This window comes from Heterodontus francisci, chromosome 1 (assembly GCF_036365525.1).
Source record: "Heterodontus francisci isolate sHetFra1 chromosome 1, sHetFra1.hap1, whole genome shotgun sequence".
Taxonomy (NCBI): Eukaryota; Metazoa; Chordata; class Chondrichthyes; order Heterodontiformes; family Heterodontidae; genus Heterodontus; species Heterodontus francisci.
In genome coordinates this window covers 46,573,332-46,587,670 of record NC_090371.1, presented here as the reverse complement: position 1 = coordinate 46,587,670, position 14,339 = coordinate 46,573,332, and the positions used below count along the sequence as shown (strand labels likewise).

Sequence of the window (14,339 nt, the reverse complement as noted above, 5' to 3'; positions counted from 1 at the left end):
GTTGTTGTTAGACACCCTCATAGAGTTAATAATGAATTTTCATATTTTAAAATTATCCACAGTGAGGAGCTTTACTGGGCAAGTGTGCAGATGGAACTTCTAGGAATTGGCAGTACTGAAGACTACAGAGGTAGAATGTTATGCAGGTGGCAGACCATGGGTAACAACAAGCACTGTTTTTTTCCTTGGCAATGTGGAAGATGGGATTTTTAGATCCGCAACAATAATCAGAAATTCTGGAGAAAATCCCGCCTTTACTTGCTGCACACCCAAAAAATACTGACTTTTTCTGTCCTCTTACAAATGTAGTTTCAATAAAATAATTATCAAATTATTGAGGGTAAGCAGTGGCATTGTGGTATTATCACTGGACCAGTAACCCGGAGACTCAGGGTATTTCTCTGGAGACATGGGTTTGAATCCCACCACAGCAGAAGGTGGAATTTGAATTTAATTAATAAATCTGGAATTAAAAGCTAGTCTAATGATGGCCATGAAACCATTGTCGATTGTTGTGAAAACCCATCTGGTTTACTAATGTCCTTTAGGGAAGGAAATCTGCTGTCCTTGCCTGGTCTGGCCTACATGTGACTCCAGACCCACAGCGATGTGGGTAACTCTTACATGCCCTCTGAAATGGCCTAGCAAGCCACTCAGTTGTACCGAACCGCTATGGAGTCAATAAAAAGAAATGAAACTGGACGGACCACCCGGCATCGACCGAGGCACTGGAAACGACAATGCCAAACCCAGCCCTGTCGACCCTGCAAAGTCCTCCTTACTAACATCTGGGGGCTTGTGCCAAAGTTGGGAGAGCTGTCCCACAGACTAGTCAAGCAACAGCCTGACATAGTCATACTCAACGGAATCATACCTTACAGACAATGTCCCAGACACTGCCATCACCATCCCCGGGTATGTCCTGTCCCACCGGCAGGGCAGACCCACCAGAGGTGGTGGCACAGTGGTATACAGTGGGGAGGGAGTTGCCCTGGGAGTCCTCAACATCGACTCTGGACCCCATGAAGTCTCATGGCATCAGGTCAAACATGGGCAAGGTAACCTCCTACTGATTGCCACCTACCGCCCTCCCTCAGCTGATGACTCAGTACTCCTCCATGTTGAAGACCACTTGGAGGAAACACTGAGGGTGGCAAGGGCACAAAATGTACTCTGGGTGGGGGACTTCAATGTCCATCACCAAGAATGGCTCGGTAGCACCGCTACTGACCGAGCTGGCCACGTCCTAAAGGACATAGCTGCTAGACTGGGTCTGCGGCAGGTGGTGAGGGAACCAACACGAGGGGAAAAACATACTTGACCTCGTCCTCACCAATCTGCCTGCCGCAGATGCTTCTGTCCATGACAGTATTGGTAAGAGTGACCACCGCACACTCCTTGTGGAGACGAAGTCCTGCCTTCACATTGAGGATACCGTCCATCGTGTTATGTGGCACTACCACTGTGCTAAATGGGGTAGATTTCGAACAGATCTAGCAATGCAAAACTGGGCATCCATGAGGCGCTGTGGGCCATCAGCAGCAGCAGAATTGTACTCAACCACAATCTGTAACCTCATGGCCCGGCATATCCCCCACTCTAACATTACCATCAAGCCAGGAGACCAACCCTGGTTCAATGAAGAGTGCAGGAGGGCATGCCAGGAGCAGCACCAGGCACACTTCAAAATGAGGTGTCAACCTGGTGAAGCTACAACACAGGACTATCTGTGTGCCAAATTGCGTAAGCAGCATGTGATAGACAGAGCTAAGCGATCCCATAACCAACGGATCAGATCTAAGCTCTGCAGTCCTGCCACATCCAGCCGTGAATGGTGGTGGACAATTAAACAACTAACTGGAGGAGGTGGCTCCACAAATATCCCCATCCTCACTGATGGGGGAGCCCACCACATCAGTGCGAAAGATAACGCTGAAGCATTTGCAACAATCTTCAGCCAGAAGTGCCGAGTTGCTGATCCATCTCGGCCCCCTCCTGAAGTCCCCAGCATCACAGATGCCAGACTTCAGCCAATACGATTCACTCCGCGTGATATCAAGAAACGACTGAAGGCACTGGATACTGCAAAAGCTATGGGCCTTGACAATATTCCGGCAATAGTACTGAAGACCTGTGCTCCAGAACTGGCCGTGCCCCTAGCCAAGCTGTTCCAGTACAGCTACAACACTGGCATCTACCCTGCAATGTGGAAAATTGCCCAGGTATGTCCTGTAAACAAAAAGCAGGACAAGTCCAACCCGGCCAATTACCGCCCCATCAGCCTACTCTCAATCATCAGTAAAGTGATGGAAGGTGTCATCAACAGTGCCATCAAGCGGCACTTGCTTAGCAATAACCTGCTCAGTGACGCTCAGTTTGGGTTCTGCCAGGGCCACTCAGCTCCTGACCTCATTACAGCCTTGGTTCAAACGTGGACAAAAGAGCTGAACTCAAGAGGTGAGAGTGACTGCCCTTGACATCAAGGCAGCTTTTGACCGAGTATGGCATCAAGGAGCTCTGGCAAAACTGATGTCAATGGGAATCAGGGGGAAAACCCTCCACTGGCTGGAGTCATACCTAGCGCAAAGAAAGAATGTTGTGGTTGTTGGAGGTCAATCATCTGAGCTCCAGGACATCACTGCAGGAGTTCCTCAGGGTAGTGTCCTAGGCCCAACCATCTTCAGCTGCTTCATCAATGACCTTCCTTCAATCATAAGGTCAGTAGCGGGGATGTTCGCTGATGATTGCACAATGTTCAGCACCATTCGTGACTCCTCAGATACTGAAGCAGTCCGTGTAGAAATGCAGCAAGACCTGGACAATATCCAGGCTTGGGCTGATAAGTGGCAAGTAACATTCGCGCCACATCACAAGTGCCAGGCAATGACCATCTCCAACAAGAGAGAATCTAACCATCTCCCCTTGACATTCAGCAGCATTACCATTGCTGAATCCCGCACTATCAACATCGTAGGAGCTACCATTGACCAGAAACTGAACTGGAGTAGCCATATAAATACCGTGGCTACAAGAGCAGGTCAGAGGCTAGGAATCCTGAGGCGAGTAACTCACCTCCTGACTCCCCAAAGCCTGTCCACCATCTACAAAGCACAAGTCAGGAGTGTGATGGAATACTCTCCACTTGCCTGGATGGGTGCAGCTCCAACGACAGTCAAGAAGCTCAACACCATCCAGGACATAGCAGCCCGCTTGATTGGCACCCCATCTACAAACATTCACTCCCTCCACCACTGATGCACAGTGGCAGCAGTGTGTACCATCTACAAGATACACTGCAGCAATGCACCAAGGCTCCTTCGACAGCACCTTCCAAACCCGCGACCTCTACCAACTAGAAGGACAAGGGCAGCAAATGCATGGGAACACCACCACCTGCAAGTTCCCCTCGAAGTCACACACCATCCTGATTTGGAACTATATCGCCGTTCCCTCACGGTCGCTGGGTCAAAATCCTGGAACTCCCTTCCTAACAGCACTGTGGGTGCACCTACCCTAAATGGACTGCAGCAGTTCAAGAAGGCAGCTCACCACCACCTTCTCAAGGGCAATTAGGGATGGGCAATAAATGCTGTCCTAGCCAGTGATGTCCACATCCCTGAATGAATTAAAAAAAACAAATAAAAACCATCTTATATCAGATGACAACAATAACATTTTTGACCTTAAGGTAACTTTCAAGTAACTATTGGCAACTATTTCGACTGATCAGTGAGTCTAAGTAGTTACAATAAATTTAAGATCATCAAAAGAATCAAGGGAGGGCTTGGAAGAGTTTTTTTTTTAAACATAGAGTTGTTAGGATGTGGAATGCCCTCCCAAAGACAGTGGTGGAAGCAGAATCCATAATACCTTTTAAAAGGGAAATGGATACATTTTGGAGAAAAAATATTGAAAGGGAGAGGAAATGAGACTAAATAGCTTTCTCACAGATCCAGCAAAATTCAGTGAAATGCTGGGAGTGAAGTTAATGATCAAAATGAATGAGACTGAGTGGCACTCCTTAGGGAGGTACATACATGAAAATAAACCACACTTAAGTTGTTTAAAAATTCGTTCATGGGATGTGAGCTAGAGTATGGCTACCTGACCAGGCCTGACGACGTGGGTCGGGTCGCTCTTCAGGGTTCGGCATTTGGGGTGGGGTCGGACACCGTGGCAGCCAGGACTTAAAGGTGGGAAATGTGCATTTGGACTCCGCACTAGTCTGCAGTGAGCGATTCCATCCAAGGTAGAGCACAACCTCTTCGATAAAGTTGATTATGTTCTGGTGGTCGGGTCAGGTCGGGCGTGGGAAAAAGTCAAAGGACTCAGCCGAGTCGGGCTCGGATCAGGTTTCATTTGCAGACCCAAGCAGGCCTTTAATGTGAGCATTGCTGGCAAGACCAGCGTTTGTTTCCCCATCTCTAATTGCCCTTGAGAAGGTGGTGGTGAGCTGCCTTCTTGAACTACTGCAGTCCATGCGGTGTAGATACACCCACAGTGCAGTTAGGAAGGGAATTCCAGGTTTTTGGAGGGTATTCCCACAATCCTGATTTATGCCTGGTAGGTGGTGGACAGGTTTTGGGACTCAGGAGGTGGGTTACTCGCCGCAGAATTGCCAACCTCTGACCTTCTCTTCTTGTCACAGTATTTATATATCTGGCCCAGTTAAGTTTCTGGTCAATGGTAAATCCCAGAATGTTGTCGGTGGGAAATTCAGTGGTAATGCCATTAAATGTCAAGGGGAGACGGTTAGATTCGCTCTTGGTTGCATCTGGCACTTGTGTGGCATGAATGTTACTTAACCATTTATCAGCCTAAAGCTTTAATGTTGTCCAGGTCTTGCTGCATGCAGGTATGGGTTGCTTCAGGATCGGAGGAGTTGCGAATGGTGTTGAACATTGTGCAATCATCAGCAAACATACCCACTTCAGATCTTATGACGGAGGGAATGTCATTAATGAAGCAGCTGAAGATGTTTGGGCCTAGGACATTACCCTGAGAAACTCCTGCAGTGATGTCCTGGGGCTGAGATGATTGGCCTGCAACAACCATAACATCTTCCTTTGTGCTAGGTATGACTCCAACATGTGGAGAGTTTTCCCCCCCTAATCCCCATTGACTTCAATTTTGGGAGGGCTCCTTGATGCGACTCTCAGGTCAAATGCTGCCTTGATTCCAAGGGCAATCACTCTCACCTGACTTCTGAAATTCAGCTCTTTTGTTCATGTTTGGATTGAGGTCTCGAGCCGAGTGGCCGCTTGATAGCACTGTAAATTACATCATCCATAAATTTGCGGATGATTCAGAGTAGACTGATGGGCCGGCAATTGGCCATGTTGAATTTGTCTTTTTTTCTGCGGACAGGACATACCTGGACAGTTTTCCACATTGCCAGGTAGATGCCTGTGTTGTAGCTGTACTGGAACAGCTTGGTTCGAGGCACAGCTGGTCCTTGAGCACAAGTCTTCAGTACTAGAGCTGGGATAAAAAGCATATGGGATCTTGGGCTTAATAAACAGCGGCATAGAGTACAAAAACAAAGAAATTATGATAAACCTGTATAAAACACTGGTTTGGCCTCAACTGGAGTATTGTGTCCAGTTCTGGGCCACACAATTTTGGAAGGATGTTAAGGCATTAGAGAGAGTGCAGAAAAGATTCACAAGAATGGTTCCCAGGATGAGGAACTTCAGTTACATGGACAGGTTTGAGAAACTGGCTCTGTTCTTCTTGGAGAGGATTAAGAGGAGATTTGATAAAGGTGTTCAAAATCATGAGGGGTCTGGACAGAGTAGTTGGGGAGAAACTGGTCCCACTGGCTGATGGATCCAGAACCAGAGGACACCGGTTTAAGGTAATTGACAAAAAACATGAGAAAAAACTTTTTTATGCAATGAGTGATTAGGATCCAGAATGGACTGCCTGAGATTGTGGTGGAGGCAGATTCAATCAAGGCCTTCAAAAGAGAACTGGATAATTATCTAGAAAGAAAAAAAAATGCAAGTGGGGTAGTATCACAGAATAATACAGTGCAGAAGAGGCCCTTCGGCCCATCGAGTCTGCACCGATGCATTAAAGACACCTGACCTGTCTACCTAATCCCATTTGCCAGCACTTGGCCCATAGCCTTGAATGTTATGACGTGCCAAGTGCTCATCCAGGTACTTTTTAAAGGATGTGAGGCAACCCGCCTATACCACCCTCCCAGGCAGTGCATTCCAGACCGTCACCACCCTCTGGGTAAAAAGGTTCTTCCTCAAATCCCCCTTAAACCTCCTGCCCCTCACCTTAAACGTGTCCCATCGTAACTGATCCTTCAACTAAGGGGAACAGCTGCTCCCTATCCACCCTGTCCATGCCCTCATAATCTTGTACACCTCGATCAGGTGACCCCTGTCTTCTCTGCTCCAGCGAAAACAACCCAAGCCTCTCTTCATAGCTTAAATGTGCCATCCCAGGCAACATCCTGGCGAATCGCCTCTGCACCCCCTCCAGTGCAATCACATCCTTCCTATAATGTGGCGACCAGAATTGCACACAGTACTCCAGCTGTGGCCTTACCAAAGTTCTATACAACTCCAACATGACCTCCCTGCTTTTGTAATCTATGCCTCGATTAATAAAGGCAAGTGTCCCATATGCCTTTTTCACCACCCTATTAACCTGCCCTTCTGCCTTCAGAGATCTATGGACAAACATGCCAAGGTATCTTTGTTCCTCGGAACTTCCCAGTGACAGGCCATTCATTGAATACTTCCGTATCACATTACTCCTTCCAAAGTGTATCACCTCACACTTTTCAGGTTAAATTCCATCTGCCACTTTTCTGCCCATTTGACCATCCCGTCTATATCTTCCTGTAACCCAAGACACTCAACCACACTGTTAACCACTCGGCCAATCTTTGTGTCATCCGCAAACTTACTGATCCTACCCCCCACATAGTCATCTATGTCGTTTATATAAATGACAAACAATAGGGGACCCAGCACAGATCCCTGTGGTACGCCACTGGACACTGGCTTCCAGTCATTAAAACAGGCGTCTGTCATCACTCTCTGTATCCTACAGCTAAGCCAATTTTGAATCCACCTTATCAAGTTACCCTGTATCCCATGTGCATTTGCTTTCTTGATAAGTCTCCCATGTGGGACCTTGTCAATGGCTTTGCTGAAATCCATGTAAACTACATCAACTGCACTACCCTTATCCACACACCTGGTCACATGCTCAAAAAATTCAATCAAATTTGTTAGGCATGACCTCCCTCTGACAAAGCCATGCTGACTATTCCTAATCAAATTTTGCCTCTCCAAGTGGAGATAGATTCTCTCCTTCAGAATTTTCTCCAATAGTTTCCCTACCACTGACATGAGACTCACTGGTCTGTAGTTCCCTGGCTTATCTCCACAACCTTTCTTAAATAGTGGGACCACATTAGCTGTTCTCCAGTCCTCTGGCACCTCCCCCGTGGCCAGAGAGGAATTAAAAATTCAGGTCAGAGCCCCTGCAATCTCCACCCTCGCCTCCCACAGCATCCTGGGACACAAATCGTCTGGACCTGGAGATTTGTCCACGTTTAAGCCTGCCAAAACCTCCAATACCTTGTCACTCCCTCTGACACTTTGCTCAAGAACCTCACAGTCTCTCTCTCTGAGTTCCATATCTATATCCTCAATCTCTTGGGTGAAGACAGATGTGAAGTATTCGTTCAACACCCTACCAATGTCCTCTGGCTCCACCCACAGATTTCCCCCTTGGTCCCTAATAGGTCCTACTCTTTCCCTGGTTATCCTCTTCCCATTGATATACTTAGAGAATATCTTGGGATTTTCCCTACTTTTACCAGCCAGAGATTTCTCATATCCCCGCTTTGCTCTCCTAATTGCTTTCTTAAGCTCCATCCTACACTTTCTGTACTCCACTAATACTTCCGTCGATTTGCTCTCCTTGTATTTGTTAAAAGCCTCTCTTTTCCTTCTCATCGTACCCTGAATGTTTCTGGTCATCCATGGTTCTCTGGGCTTGTTGCTCCTACCTATTACCCTAGAGGGAACATATTGGGCCTGTACCCTCTCCATTTCCTTTTTGAATGCCGCCCACTGCTCTTCTGTAGATTTCCCGACAAGTAACTCTTTCCAGTCTAGGCCAGATCCTGCCTTATTTTACTAAAATTCGCTCTCCCCCAATCCAAAATGTAGGATTAGGTGAGTTATTCTTGAAGAGAGCCAGCATAGACCATGACAGGCCAACTGACCTCTTCCTGTGCTGTAACCATTGTATGTTGATGTATCCAATGCAGAGCCAGTTCTTGATATCACGTGGTGCGAATCGAATTGGCTGAAGACTGGCATCTGATGGTGGGGACCTCAGGAGGAGGATATCAATGATTGAAAGTGAAAGACTACCTCTGAACACTATGCAGCTGGCAAAAATATGCGAGTCCTCTTGGTGCACGTTGGAGGTCACTCCTTTCCAGGACGGGCTCATCTTGAATTTGCTTCAACTCCACGATTCTTCTGACTCCTCCCCGGGCAGTGGACGTGGACGGTTATTGAGAAAGGAGTCTGTCACACGATAAAAAAAAGTTAAAATTTAAAAAAAATCAACATAATTTAAACAGTTAAAAAGGAAGGAAATGAGGTGATAATGACAATAGAATATACGGGCCGAAAGCACCAAGACCCCGTAATTGAGGAGTAAGGTGCCGGTTGCCCTGGTAACTGCTGGTTGCCCTGCGAACGCGGTGAGTCCTGGGAGCGCGAGCGGGTAACAGAGCCGGAAGTACAACTGTACCTGCCAATGTCAGGGAAATAGCAGGAGTAGGATTGTATTGAATCTTATTTTAATAGCTGAGACTGTGGTTGTTTCTTTAAAAGTTATATGTTTTTATTTAGGAAAACACGACTTTAGGTTATGAGGAAAGAATAAGCAAACGCAGGTTGTTCATTGGAACAGAGAACAGACTAATGTGACCTCTGAATTTTTTTCAAAATCACGAAGGGAGAATTGATACAGCCAAATTGTTTACAATGACAAGATGTTTAAAAGGCAGTTAATGTTTACATTTTGTTCCAGTTGTTAACCAGTTTTTTGGGGGGAGGGCGTGGAGTAGAGTCGGAGTTCTACAACACAAACAGGTCTTTCAGCCCATCGTGTCTGTGCCGGCCATCAAGAGCATTTAATAAAAAATAAAATACCAACCCTGCAATTTTACCATGACAGCATCCACTTTCTGTCCTCTGGCTTTATCTTGGCAACCTGTTCCATATGTTGATTAGCCTCTGTGACACCAATGCGTTACTTGGCAAGATGTGATTTTAGGTTTACTTTCTGTTCTGTTGAGCATTTATGTCTGAGTGTTACTTTTAAGAAGTCCCTTCTGAGGTTTCTCTGATCTAAATAGCCCAGTTTATGAAGTTATAGCCCACCCTTCTAATATCAGGGATCAGTTCACAGTTGGTTCTGTGCCGCTGCTAGCATCTGAATGGGCTTCTTTAGTCCTTTCGTATTATTTCATTTAGTGAGAGACTCTGCAAGGTATTTTCTTCTAGTTTGCAACCATACATCAAATTATGTGACACACTGTTTGGGTCTGATTATCCTATCAGAACAAGAAACAAAATATTGTTTAGTTCAAGTATAAGTTTTATTTCCACACCAGCGAAATATAGGAGCTTCACATACCCCATGTATTGAATTATTTACTAAAAATATTTTGGTACTTATTCTTGTTGCTTCTGCTGTCCTCTCTCTAGTTAGGTCTGTAGTTCCTGACCTAGCAATAAAGAGATTCATGCTTATGATGGGACTACTATCAGGAAATAATCTGCACTTGTTGCATGGGAAATCTCTGCTTTTTATGTAATTTTATAGTCATAGAGTGATACAGCACTGAAACAGGCCCTTTGGCCCACCGAGCCTGTGCCGACCATCAACCACCCATTTATACTAATCCTACATTAATCCCATATTTCCTACCACATCCCCACCTTCCCTCAATTCTCCTACCTACACTAAGGTAAATTGGCCATTGTAAATTGCCCAATCAACCTGCAAGTCTTTGGCTGTGGGAGGAAACCGGAGCACCCGGCGGAAACCCACGCAGTCACAGGGAGAACTTGTAAACTCCGCACAGGCAGTACCCAGAACCGAACCCGAGTAACTGGAGCTGAGGCTGCGGTGCTAACCGCTGTGCCGCCCACAGTAGTTAGTGCTTTATTGTTGTTCACCTGAAGACCTGTTAATTACAAGGGAGTGGAGCTATGATCATATGATTTAGTATGCTGGCACTTCTAGACCACAGCCTCAACCCCTCCTACTTGCAAAATAACAGCCTTGATGAGGTTACGAGAACACCTCTGGTTATTTTTCGACATTTTGTTTGCCAGGACCATCCTACCAACTAACGCATTGGTGTCACTGGGAACATATGAACAGGAGTAGAACCTTCAACCCCTCAATCTGACTGGCCATTCAGTTAGAAAATGGCTGATCTGTGCCTCAAATCCATTTACCTTTGCTCTATATCCCTCACCTAACAAAAATCTATCGATCCAGGATCCACAGGGCATTCCGCATTTCCACTACCCTTTATATAAAAAGGTGCTTTCTGATTTCACTCTTAAATGGCCACGCTCTAATTTTAATATGGTATCCCCTTTTTTGATTCCTCCAATGGAAATAGTTTCTCTGAATCTACCTTATTGAATCCCATCACTTTAAATATCTTGATTAGATCACCCCTCAACTTCTATGCTCCAGGGATTGCAAGCTAAGCTTATGGAGCCTATCTTTGTCATTTAACCCTTTAAGTCCTAGTATCAATCCAGTGAATCTGCACCATCCACCCTCCAAAAGCAATATATCTTTCTTGAGCTTTGGTGCCCAAAACTGAACACAGTTCGTCAAATAGTCTGACCAAGGATCTGTACAACTGAAGAATCACTTCCTCATTTTTTTATTCCAGCCCTCTTGAGATAAAGGCCAACATTCCATTAGCCTTTTTGATTGCTTTTGTTGATTGTAGAATCTTGAAATGAAAAAGTCTACTACCAAATCTCTCTTACTTTTTTACGTTGATTTTCACACAACATTTCTTACTCTTAATAATACTGAGGCTCATCGAGGACTTAAGCAGTGGAAATGCATTCATACATTTTGTGGTGAATTGTACAGCTGATCCTGCTGCTTCTGAGGAGATCCTGATAACTTGATATGCAAGTGAGAGATTAAGCCAATGCTTGTCCACTGTCTCTTAACCAACTAAATTGCTATCCTCCTTTAATGGAGGTGCTTTAGGGCCAAGATGGCTTCAGGATGATTTTCTGGGCAATGGAAGATCAGGACCAAGTCAACCCTATGGCAGACTCTGTAATCTGATACCTGAACCAGAAGGTCTGCAGTCAATCAAGGTACAGTTGATTATTGACTAGCTAGCTTGGTTCATTAATGGAACCTGGAGGACTAGACATGTCATTGAGAACTGGATTCTTCCCACTCAGTTCCAGAGAACCCTGAAGCTCTAATTAGTGGATGCTCCTGGTTGGAGAAGCAGTGAGAGGCTTTGTTTTGGTAGGCTGCTGGGTTTTAGTTTGTTAATCTTCACCAGTGCTCTGTTCAAAAGTAGGTATGCCTAAGCTTTAGTTCTTCCCAACCCGTACTTAAGATCTCTACACTTGGTTAAGTGAGGTGTTCAGTCCATTGCGAACAAACAGAAACTTTACCTGGTTGTGAATTTTTGAGTAGATGTGTTCCCACATGTGTCTGACACCAAACTGACCTTAATTACTGCTTCCACATCTGGGGAGGCTCTTCTTTCAGATCTCCTGCACTCATGGACATGGTACAAAAAACCCTGTTATTTAATAGGTAATTCCTTTCTCATCTCTTAAATTCTCCAAGCTTTTCAACTTTCTCAAAACCAATATGGCTAGTTCTGCAGCAAACTTTTGCCACTTGTTTCTCCTACACTGGAAATAGACGGTACTAAACCTTTGAGCCTTCACTGTGTTGAAATCAAGACTTATTGGACCATCTCTCACTCCAATTTAATCTTTTTTCAGGATGCATTGAACTTTCTAACCTCTCCAGTATTTCCTTCTCATGCCATTTGCACGCTTTAAGCCTAATCTTGGAGTCTCCTGATTTGCCTTGGCTTCTCGCCAACTCTTTTCAGCCTTAGTGATTTACTGCGCTATCAGGCATTGTCTCTCACAAGGCCAGATGAATATCTTTATTTATTTCACTGCCAATTTGATTTGTGAAAAGGAAGAACTTGCATTTAGAATGTGCCTCATCACAATTCTCAAAGCACTAGAGTTACTTTGAAATGCAGCGACTGTAATGTTGGTGAACACGTCAGTCAGTTTACGACCGTAACGGGAATGACCAGTTGATCTATTTGCGGTGGCGATGGCTGACAGACCAAAATTAGTCAGCAGACAGGGAGAAATGCTCCTCAAATAGTGTCATGGGACTTTTAATGGTCACCAGAACAGGCAGAAAGAGCTTAAGTTTAACTGTGCACATAATTAGCTTCTGTGCTTCCTACAACAGTGACTACACTTCAAGAGTACTTAATTGGCTGAAAAGTACTTTGGGACGTCCTTACGTTGTGAAAGGCACTATATAAACGTAAGTACTTTCTTTATCTCATTTGTTGGGTGGCCCCTGAATGTGTAGCGTTCCCTCAGTACTGCACTGAAGTGACAGACTGGTTTGTATGCTTTAGTACACGTAGCCTTGACTTGGACCAATACAGTCCCCACTGGATATAGCAGGCATGTTGTACTAACGTGATTGTCCACTATACATGAGATGATTTATGGGAATTTAATTATGGTCAACATTTTTGTTTGCTTAAAGATTCCACTGTTCTTGCAAATTTCCATTTAGATTGGATTAAGTTTACAAAGTTACTGCACCTCAAGAGATGTGAACTACTCACTAAACACGTTTGTTACTGCAGCCAGTGCATACTGTAACCCCACTCTCTTAGAGGTTATGAAGCAGAACAGGTATATGAGGTATGAGCTACTAACTGAACATCTGTTTCTACTTGGAATAATGCACACTTAACATGCTGTAAGCATCCAACTTTGTAATTGACAGCAATAGTAATGGTAGAAGAGGTTGCACTATTTGCCTGATTTTAAACACGGGCTGTTTAAGTTTTTGGGACTGTACTCTCAACTGAGCCAAACTGGTAATGGGGATGGTGCAACTGACATTGTTCACTACAAGTACTGACATTGCGGTTTCATCAATGCCCTGACTGAGTCAGCGGCTGCATGTCTGCATTATTTCTGTTCTTTCCTGTAACTGGCAATACAATTCACAATGTACCTGTCGTCATAGTCATAAATGTCTTATCTGATTCGGGAATGTCACCTCCTATCACCAATAGCTGGCAGCAAATTGCAGTGTATTCTGGACACTTGAGAAACTCATTTGTGCTCATTTCGCATCGCAGGTTGGGGGTACTTTTCCTTAGTTAAAATTTATAAAAGTTCTCTCTGTCCCTGAAGATGATGTGAATTTAGTTTGTTAGGGTGTGATTAAACTGCTGACAGCAGCCCTCTGTTACCTCCCCTAAATGGCTTTACCATTGTGGGGGTAGGGAAATTAAAGCCTAGTCTGTCCTTGCCTGAGATTCCACTAGTTTTGGGGGATGGGGGGCAGTTCTTGTTAGTTCACTGGAAATGATGGGAGACTGCGAGAGGCGGCAAAATCATTTCTACATCCAAGCCGGGGTTACTCCATCTCACACAAAAGCAAAATTCTGCAGATGCTGGAAATCTAACAAAAATAGAAAATGCAGGAAATACTCAGCAGGTTAGGCAACAATTTAATCCAACAAGGGTGACTTGTCCGTGACTGCAACAAACCACGACGGGTACAGGTATATGTTGGTTATAAGTGTCGCGGATTTATTAAGTAGTTTACATTCAGTGCAAAGAAGTAATTCTTAACAAAGACAATAGTCACAGTCTGTTCCTCAGAACCTCGGCGGTAGCCCTCCAAGTGACTGTGGCGCGGTCTGTCTTTCTCTTGCTGTGTTCTGTTGATTGCAGATTCTCTTCTTTCTTCCTCTGGATTTTTCATGCTGCTTCTCATGTTCAATAGCTGTTCTTTTATATCCTTTTTCTCCTTTGAGCCTACGTGGAAACCGATGATTGCCTGGTTTATCTCACTCATTCTGTTTAATCATCATTTTTTAAAACTTTAAGTTTATGCTTTGTTCCTTTTTCTTGCAACTTAGTTAGTCCTTATCTAGAAACTTCATTCAAACGGTTGTTACATGAGTTACAACAATGTCTTTTACTCTAGTGATA

The 14,339-nt window shown here is 44.8% G+C and overlaps 1 protein-coding gene across 4 annotated transcripts in view; it reads left to right on the top strand.

The window, feature by feature from the left end:
• The first annotated feature begins 8,513 nt into the window (after nucleotides 1-8,513).
• Nucleotides 8,514-14,339, top strand: part of hdhd2 (haloacid dehalogenase-like hydrolase domain containing 2) — a 49,114-nt gene continuing 43,288 nt past the window's right edge. Inside the window, exons 1-3 of one of the 4 annotated variants that reach the window (XM_068030193.1) lie at nucleotides 8,514-8,749; nucleotides 12,562-12,639; nucleotides 12,901-13,031. The gene's annotated coding sequence lies outside the window, so the exon portion shown is untranslated. The remainder of the gene's footprint in view (nucleotides 8,750-12,561; nucleotides 12,640-12,900; nucleotides 13,032-14,339) is intronic. The other 3 variants (XM_068030183.1, XM_068030174.1, XM_068030202.1) reach the window with 3 other exon arrangements.